A 9600-nucleotide genomic window follows, 5' to 3' on the forward strand; every position below is an offset into this window, starting at 1 on the left:
AGGAGGCCAATGACCAGGGAGTCAGGGAGAAAATTGCAGGCAATGGTTCCAGTTTGTAAGTAAAAGCAAGTGGGAGAATTGAGGGGGTGTGTGTCCTTTCTTCTACTCCTTTTTGGCCCATGTCTGAAAGAACACATCCATCCTGGGGGGAGAGAGAGAGAGAGAGAGAGAGAGAGAGAGAGAGAGAGAGAGAGAGAGAGAGAGAGCTCAGCATGCTCAGATGGGATTTTATCCTCCTGAAGGGACCTGAGCTGGAGAGAGGTACAAGTGGCCTGCATTTAGCTGTGACTTGTAGCTCTGTCCCCTGATAGCTTTGCCTATACCCTAGATGTCTCTGACCCCACCTCTAAAGGGAAAACAAAGATGGGTAAGGTCAATGGAGTGAATTCTTCTCTGGTGTTTCATCCCTCTGTACCTAGAGGTGACTTGGGCCTATGGTGCTGTGGTGGTTTATATGTGCTTGGCCCAGGGAGTTCCACTATATCGAGGTGTGGCCCTGTTGGAGTAGGTGTGTCACTGTAGGTGTGGGCTCCAAAACCCTAGTCCTAGTTGCCTGGAAGCCAGTCTTCTGCTAGCAGCCTTCAGATGAAGATGTAGAACTCCCAGCTCCTCCTGAACCATGCCTGCCTGCCTGGATGCTGCCATGTTCCAGCCTTGGTGATAATGGACTGAATCTCTGAACCTGTAAGCCAGCCCCAATTCAATGGTGTCCTTATAAGAGTTGCCTTGGTCATGGTGTCTTTTCACAGTAGTAAAACCCTAACTTAGGTTTTATCAGTGTTTAATCAGTGTGATCCAACTGGGTGTCCCTAGGATAAGCTTCCAGAGCAGGACTGACTCTTGCTTTCCACTGCCTTTGATCCTGGTCCTTGATATTTTTGCATGCAACTTAATATTTCTGATGCATCTGTGCTGGCTAGTTTTATGTCACCTGCACACACGATAGAATCATTTGGGAAGACGGAACCTCAACTGAGAGAATGCCCTGATCAGACTGCACTGTATGCCAGCTTGGAGCACAATTTTAAAAGTAGTGATTGATGTGGGAGGACTTGAGAAAATTGTGGGTGGTGCCACCCCCAGGTAGGTGGTGGTAGAGTGTATCGGAAAGCAGGTTGAGTAAGCATTGAGGACCAAGCCAGTAAGCAGCACCCCAGTGTTGCTTCTGCTTCAGTTCCTGCCTTCAGGATCCTGTCCCAAGTTCCTGCCCTGATTTCCCTCAGTGATGGAGTGTTGCCTGAGAGCTTTAAAATAAAATAAACTCTTTCCTTCCCAAGTTGCTTTCCTTTTGGTGTCTTATAACAGCATTATAAACCTCAAGTAAGACAGTGCATTCTCCTAAAATATGCTAAGCTTTGCTGTGAAAAGAGCAAAAGCATGATGCCCAAGAGATCGAACACTCATTCTTCACTGAAGGCTACATAGTGGGTTAAGGTTCTATTATTCAGGGTTAAGTAGTCTCAAAGGACCTTCCCATTTCATGCAAAGGGGAAAGGGACCCCAACACATCCCAAATAGTAGCTTGAATGAGTGTTAGCTAATGGGATAACATTCGACTCTCACCCTGACATAAGCTATGCAAATTCCTAGCTGGCTGAGAGAATCAGGCCAAGGTTTGTGATATCTTAGGTGAAACAGAATGAGGAGAAGTCTCTTAGTTTTAGGGTCTTTCCCATCTGTCAGCTCACATTACATTTAAAAAAAAACTACACAGGAAGCAAGCAAAGAAGACATTCATGATGACCTTGTCCTCCTCCTAACTTAAAGAGGTTTGTCAGGGTTGAGAAAGCTTTCCCCACCCCAGTTTACCATGTAAATGGGATTTAAGTTCATATAATTAAGAGAATACTAAATGTAGAAAAGAAACCCCAAAGCCCAAACATCTAATAGAACTGAGAAAGTGATGGCTTCGCCTGATGTTTCCTGGGCTTGCCTGGGTTATTCTAACTGGAGGCAAGGAATCTGGTGCGGGGGGGGGGGGGTCATTCTATTTCTGCTAGGGACAGCAAGCTTGGAAATAACAGGCAGAGAGAAAAGGAATTAAGGGCCAGCAAAGCCTGTATCTCCAGCCTCCAGCCCAAGCAGGCTGATCCTTCCTCAGATGCAGTAAGCCGCCCACTGACAACACCTGTCTAGCCCTCAGCAGTTTATCCTGTGGTTTCCCCTTCACACTTGTGCCTTCCAAACATTTGGCCTTGGGCTGCTCCAAATCTATGTGAAGCTTTCCAGTTTGAGCCATCTCAAAATGTCAGCTCCCTTTGTAAGTTGGCCAGTGTTGGAGGCACAGGGCTGGCAAAACTCTTTAAGTCCTCTTTAAAAACCAGTAAATGCATCATGAAAAAACAACATGTTAAAGAACAAAACCAAAACTAAAAGTTAACCACAGTAAAACTACCCACCTTGGAGGTCTGATAGTTGCTCCCTAGTTTGATTTAAAAAAAAAAGATGCATTGGCCATATCATTTGGCATGGAGTCTGTGTGGGAGTCTCCTCTGGACACCTCCTCCCACCCCCCATTCTATGGTCACAGGAAGAAATCAAGAAGGTCAAAATCAAAAAAGGAAAAAAATAAGATTAAATGATTTATGGTGTGTGACTGACTTCTTGTGGCATAGAAATTCTTGGCATGTAGTGATTCTCTGAGGGCTCAGTGGTACTAGGAAACACAGACAAACACAGGATGGCCTGAATGCTTCACTGCCTCAAAGTGCCCTGGTTTCTCCAGAACTGAAATGCACATAGTGCCCCAGGAACCACAGGCTCTCACCTGAAAAGCCTATGATACATGCCTGTCTTAGGTTTTTACTGCTGTGAACCGTGACCAAGACAACTCATATAAAAGACAACATTTAATTGGGGCTAGCTTATACATTCAGAGGTTCAATCCATTATCATCAAGGCAGGAGCATGCTAGTGCCCAGGCAGGCATGGTACAGGAAGAGCTGAGAGTTCTCCATCATCATCTGAATTCTGCTAGCAGAATTCTGGCTTCCAGGCAGCTAGGATGAGGGACTTAAAGGCCACACGCACAGTGACGCACCTACTCCAACAAAGCCACATATGTTTCAACAGGGCCACACCTCTAATAGTGCCATTCCCTGGACTGAGCATACACAAACCATCATAATGCCTCTCAAGGCAGCTAGGTTGGGCCAACTCCATGATTTACTGATGTATGACACCGGATATTGATAAAAACAAGCACAGATGTTTCTGGATGTACTGAAAACCATAGAACCAAGAAACATTGCTCAAGAGTTCTGTTATCTCCCAGGAAAAGTAAGTTAAAGCTTTCATGGCATACTTTGCATACCCTACGTATCCATTTAAAGTATGCACTGTGGAGACTGGTGGGACATGTGTGAATGAAGGCCAGGAGTTAACCTTGGGTGTTGTTCCTCAGGGGCCACCCATACTTTTTACTTTAGGTCAGGGCCCTACACGAGTCTGGAACTCACCAAGTAGATTAGCCTGGCTACCCAAGAAGCCCCAGAGAACCACCTGTCTCATAGCTGGCATTACAAGTGTATGCCACCATACAATCTGCTTAAGAAAAAATTTTCATGCGTGAGTGCTGCCTTTACATAGTTTCTGCTCTTCTTCCCTTCCAACTCACACGGCCTCTTGAAATCCCTCTCCCGTGGCCCCTTACTACCTTCCTGACTTCTATCTGCATTCAGATGTAAAGATCTGAAGCTAGCGTTCACATATGAGAGAAAAATATTTGGGACTTGTCATTATAGGTCTGGGTTACCTCACAAAGAATGACGATTCCCAGCTCCATCCATTTGCCTGTGAATTTCATATGAATACTACTCTGCGGTGGAAACAACTACATTTTCTTCCTTTTTAAAAACAAATCAGGAAGAGTTTATTTTCCCCTTTTATTAACCATAGATTCTTTTTATTCATCCAATATAATCTGAATGGTTTCCCCTCCTTTATTCCTCCCAGTTCCTCCCCACCTCCTGTCCTGTCCAGATCCACTCCCATTATGTCTCTCATTAGGAAACAGCAGGCTTCTAAGACATAACAACAAAACATAATAAAAGATAAGGTAAAATGAAAGCTATCCTATCAAGCCTGGACATTATCCACTCACCTGTTCAGCTATATCCATGATGTTTCTGTTCCTCAAATACTGTGAATAAAGCAGCAAGGAACACGGGTGGCCAAGTATCTATGCCACGGGATACAGGGTTCTCTGGGAATATGTCCAGGACTGGTATAGCAGGATCATATGGTAGATCTATTCCTAGCTATTTGAGAAACTTCCACAGTGATTTCGATAGCAGTCACACCAGTTTGCATACCAACAACAGCAAAATAAGTATTCTCCTTTCTCCAAATCTATGCCAGCATTTATTGTCATTAAAATAAAAAAAAAAGTCTCAGCCCTTCTAAATGAGGCAAGATGGAATCTCAATGTAACTTTAATTTTCATTTCCCCAGTAGTTAAAATATATTGAAGCTAGTTCTTGGTCATTTATATTTATTCTTTTGAGAATGCTTATTCCATGCCTTGATTTTTTTAATGTTATATTTGTTCTTGGTGTTTAGTTTTTTTAAAAATTCTTTTATGAACCTAGACACCAATTCTCTATTAGATACACAACTGGTATTTTTTTTTCCCATTCTGTAGGGTTAACGCAAAAGTATTCTAGGGAAAGGTGATGACGATAATGTAACACGCTCAGAAACTGGCTGGGCGAGGATACTGGCCTATCAGCACAGCTGTGAGGAGGGTAACACATAGAGAATGCATTCAAAACAGCATGTGTGTCAACCTGGGGTTCTTAGGCATGATGCTCCAAACAGCCATTAAAGGGAAAAGAAAATGAAAATGTTCACTGTGTGGGAAGACAGGTGGTGAAAGGGCAATCTCTAGCCCGGGAGAAAATGCCTACAGATCACATGCGTGGCAAAGCGCTCATCTCTAGAGTATCATTCGATGAAACTCAAAACTCAACAGTTGGGCTGGCGAAGTAGCACATTGAGTGGAGCGGGTGCCTCGTATGCTCAAAGTCCTGTGTTCGACCCCCAGTACGGAATAGACTGGGCTTGACCATATGTTTCTATGAACCCAGCACTTGGAAGGAAGAGGAGGGAGGATGACAAGTTGAAAATTACCTGCACCTGCCTGGGACACAGGGGTGAAAGATGTTTTGCTAGTTAAGGTATAAAAGTGTACAATAGGACAGGTTACCAGGCTTCAGACGTCCAAGCAGCCAAACACTGTGTAACAATGGCCTGGCCAAGGAACATATCACACCCACAGCCGTGAGCTCTGAAGATGACGCCACCTCGGGATGTCGCTGCTTTGGTTTGTGCAAGCATGATATCTGTCACACAGCGACACGCTTCTAGATCACACAGTTTTATCATTAAGTAATGCACAGTCACGTGTAGACCTCCCTCCCCCTCCCAAGCAGCCAGAAAAGAAGCCAGTTTCTAAAATGATCCTGCATCCTTAGGAAAACTTCCTGATATATGGCAGTGGACACGTTAGCTAGCTCACGTAGACATCATGGAAGTCTGATAGCGGAGGTCCCTTGGGATCCAGTAACTTTTTGTTTGTTTGTTTGTTTGTTTTTAAACTAAAGAGGATGAGTTTTACATCTATTCCATAAGAACTTTAGTAAAATATCAAGAATTTATTTCATCTCAAAAGGGGCCCAAATAATGGACTCAAAGAAATCAAACCCGTGTTCAATACCTATGGATTTCATGAGGAACATATTCTATGAATACAGTAAGGCACTAAAACTTCAATTTGATAATCAGCAGGCAACTCTGTCCCCATGCTTATGTTTATTAAAAACTGACAAAAACAAAACCTGTACAAAAAAATCCCCAAATTCCTTATCAATTTGAAACAGTAATCTTGAAAGACATTATCGCCTAGGGCGCCCTCTTCCTCTGCCGCGAAAGCGTCTTCTCCCTCTACCCCCGCCTCTGCCTCTTCCTGCAACAGCTTCTCTTTTCTTAGATTTCACCTTAGAACCACAAGTAGTGTATCTAGAGGTAAGCTGTCTGGTGGAATAAAATGCCGAATGTTATTGCCTCAAATACTCAATGTTTCCACCTGTACAGGATCTCTGTTCTTCAGGGCCATTTTCACAGCTTTAAGGTGCGTATTCATGCTGACATCTACACCTGCGATTGTTCCATGGACTTGCGTTCCATTCTTCAATTCAATGGTTACAGTTTCATGACTCGATTTCATCAAAAATCTCACGAGCTTCATCCTAGCGGCACAGTCTCCCTTCTAGTCCGACTGTTCATGGAATTCAGGCTCCAAAGACCCACGGACTAGGGGCATGAATGGCCGGAAGAGTGCGCGGAGGCCTGCGGATGCGCGGCGCGAACCAGTAACTTTCTAAAATGGGACGTAGATCTATGTTTGTTTGCCAGAGTCCGCCCTTTTGCTAATACCGTTTGCTTGCCCAGCCGTGCTAGGTAGTAGGAGATCTGAGACAGGGGCTCTTCTTGGAACTGCCAATTGAGGGAAAAGAATAGGTTTAACACAGTGCAACTTTTAGGGGACAATTAGATGGGGGGCAGTGTGGTGTTGATTGCTGAGGACAGTGCATCCAGCTGTGGGCATGCAGCTGCTCCAAGAGGAAGTTTCCTGCTAATGTCTCAAGGAATCACTAGCAGGAGGCCTTCTTAGCCCAACGGGTCGCTGTCTCCCTGTGCTGACACCCCCCTGGTTGATGAGGTAAAGGGCACACTCTCCTGTCTTTGTCTCCAGGTGAAGACAGGTGTCTGAAAGGGTGACAGTGCCCCTTCCTCCCAGTCTCAGAAAATGACAGCGTCTGAGCAGGCTGCCACTAGCATCGTGAAGGACCAGCATTGTGATCTGCACTGCACCCCCAGCAAATGGCCAGGGTTAATTTACAGGTGACATCACAATTCAAGGATACCGGAGGCAGCGATGGGAGGGACGAGCATTTGCCTCACCTACCGCTGGCTCTGAAGCATTTCCCCCCAGATCTGTATTTTACAGCATGGCATATACTGGGACTAGAAAAATGGCCCTTGACAAGTGCGCATTGAGGAGATGAGAGGGAGAGCAGATTGTCGGGTCCAATCATACCCCTGTCTCTCAGGGTGATGAGTTTCTCCCCAAGTTTAGTCATAAAATGTAAAATCTTTTCCTTCTGACTAGACACCCTGTGCATTCGCTGGCAAGTGAACATAATAACTGTGTGCTCACTCTTGGGTGTTGAATAGAGAGTGTCAGGCGCCCTTCTGTAATGGCCGACTTACATATTAATAGCTGCACGTCCTTTTTAGATAGCATTTTTACAACGCTATCACGTACAACATAAGACATCCTGGAGCAGGGTGTGGAGCTCAGTTGTAGAGTGTTTATCCAATTCGATCTAGGTTTGATTCCTGGAAAAAAGTAAGGAAGCAGGGGAGGAAGGGATAGATGAGGGGTGGGGGGAAGGATGAGGAGTAATGAAAGGAAAAGAAAGATTTTCTTTTTGTAAATGCTGTGCAATCCATCTCTTGGTGATGTCCAATGAAACCACCACACACTGTCCCTGCAGTGAAGTGGGAGCGTTAACACCAGAACCAAATGGCTCCTTTGTGACACTGACCACTTAATGACATCCTCAGGGTGTTGGTTCATTTCATCCTCTGCCCGTCATCTCTTGGAACTTAGGCATCGCTGGGGGCATCGGTGCTCTTTCCTAAGCAAACTCCTTAGATCCGTCATGTGCAGAAAAGCGTCACTGGGTGCCAGCACTCCTGACTGGTTCTGGCTATTTGTCTGGAACCTGCATGGCTACCAGGCCTGTCCTTGACCTTCCTTGGGGTGCTTTAAAGGAGAGGCACAAGGGTTCTGCCTCAGACTTTGTCACCAGGTACAGACTCAGTGTCTCCCTTAGCTGGTCTGTTGGGAGGATGACGATTCTTCTTTACAAATGCCTCTTCCACATGCACGCTCCTGGAACCCAGGCTCCCCCAGGTCCCTGGTGTGTGTGTGTGTGTGTGTGTGTGTGTGTGTGTGTGTGTGTGTGTGTGTGTGTGTGTAGCTCTCTGTTGGCCTTGCAGCAGACACTGGACTCTGGAGGTCTCCAGGCTTACGGGAGGGTAGGTCAGAAAATGGGCGGAGTGGGGTCAATGGTAGAAGTAGACATGTATGAGGCCTTGGTTTCAATCCCTGGCATAGTCAATCAGTGGAAGAGATAGATAGATAGATAGAGATAGATAGATAGATAGATAGATAGAGATATAGATAGAGATAGAGAGATAGATAGATAGAGATAGATAGATAGAGATAGATAGAGATAGAGAGAGATAGAGAGATAGATGATAGACAAAGATAGATGATAGACATTGGATAGGTAGATGATAGATATAGAGATAGATGATAAACAGACACTAGATAGATAGATAGATAGATAGATAGATAGATAGATAGATAGAGCTCAGTGTCATAGGTTTCCAGGTTCACTATCAGCTAGACATAAAGAAACGTCAGCTTGCTTGGGTAGGAGGATAGGTACCATTGGGTCTTAATGCCTGTTCTTTTTGCTTAATGCCTCTGAATATGTATTCTTCTCTTCTTTCCTCCCTATCATCTGCTTTTGTTTCTGCCCCCACTGCACCTCGGTAACCCTTAGTTTTATTAGCACTCTCCAGTTGATGTGAATAACCAGGCTAAGAGAAAAGCATTTTATATTGTGTAGGTTAGGGGTGGCTCATTTCCCGAGTGCTTGCTTGCAGACTATACATTTGAGAAAGAGGGCCAGCCAAAGGGAATCTTTATTCTAGGAAGTTTTTGAGTGGTGCATTTTACAAAGACAAGACGAGGCAGGAATTCATCTCAGTTACTGAGTATTAAAAGAAGCTGGACAGGAACAACACCAATGGACATACCACAGTGGGTGAGAGAAAAGCCTGTGAGGCCTCAACCCTACACAAACAGCCGAGGAGAGTTGAGAGTGGGAGAGGTGGCCTTGCCCGGGGAAGAACACACTGATTGGTTGCCAGTGCTAGAGGGTAAGCCCTGAAACATACATACAAGTCACACTATAAGGGCCGAGCAGATTATATTTAAGAATAGGTATGCATATACACATATACATTCAATACAGTAAAGAAGAGGTCACGAACTTGAAGAGGATTTGTCGAGAGGAAAGGGAAGGGAGAAGCGTAATCATATAATAATCTCAAAAATAAAAATAACATTTTATCCCCTCCCCGCCAAATCTGCATTTCACACTGACAGCTCAAATGATCTAGATGGGCTCCCACCTCTTTTATGGTCACTGAGGAGGAAGAGATTATAGACACACAGGCTCCTACTGGTGAAACCCTGAAGAAGAACTCCCTGAAGAAGGAGACAAAGAAGACTTGGGAGAAATTCAGCAGCCTGAAAACGTAAACAGCTTCCAAGGGTCTGAGTGGTTATACATGGTGTGCAAAAGGATCAATTTATTACACTGATATCAAACCTCTGCTTAAATCAGTGGAGTTATTGGTCTATTCTTCATAACAATTAGAAAGACTGGCTTGAAAAAAAATCAAAATTTATTTAGGTTTTTTTTGTCCAAAGTTTTATCTAAATATTCCACAGTAGTT

The 9600-nt window shown here is 44.5% G+C and overlaps 1 pseudogene; it reads right to left on the minus strand.

The window, feature by feature from the left end:
• Positions 1-5894: 5894 nt before the first annotated feature.
• LOC134480285 (small nuclear ribonucleoprotein Sm D1-like) lies at positions 5895-6311 on the minus strand (annotated as a pseudogene).
• Positions 6312-9600: the final 3289 nt, after the last annotated feature.

Source organism: Rattus norvegicus, chromosome 9 (genome assembly GCF_036323735.1).
Source record: "Rattus norvegicus strain BN/NHsdMcwi chromosome 9, GRCr8, whole genome shotgun sequence".
Classification (NCBI taxonomy): Eukaryota; Metazoa; Chordata; class Mammalia; order Rodentia; family Muridae; genus Rattus; species Rattus norvegicus.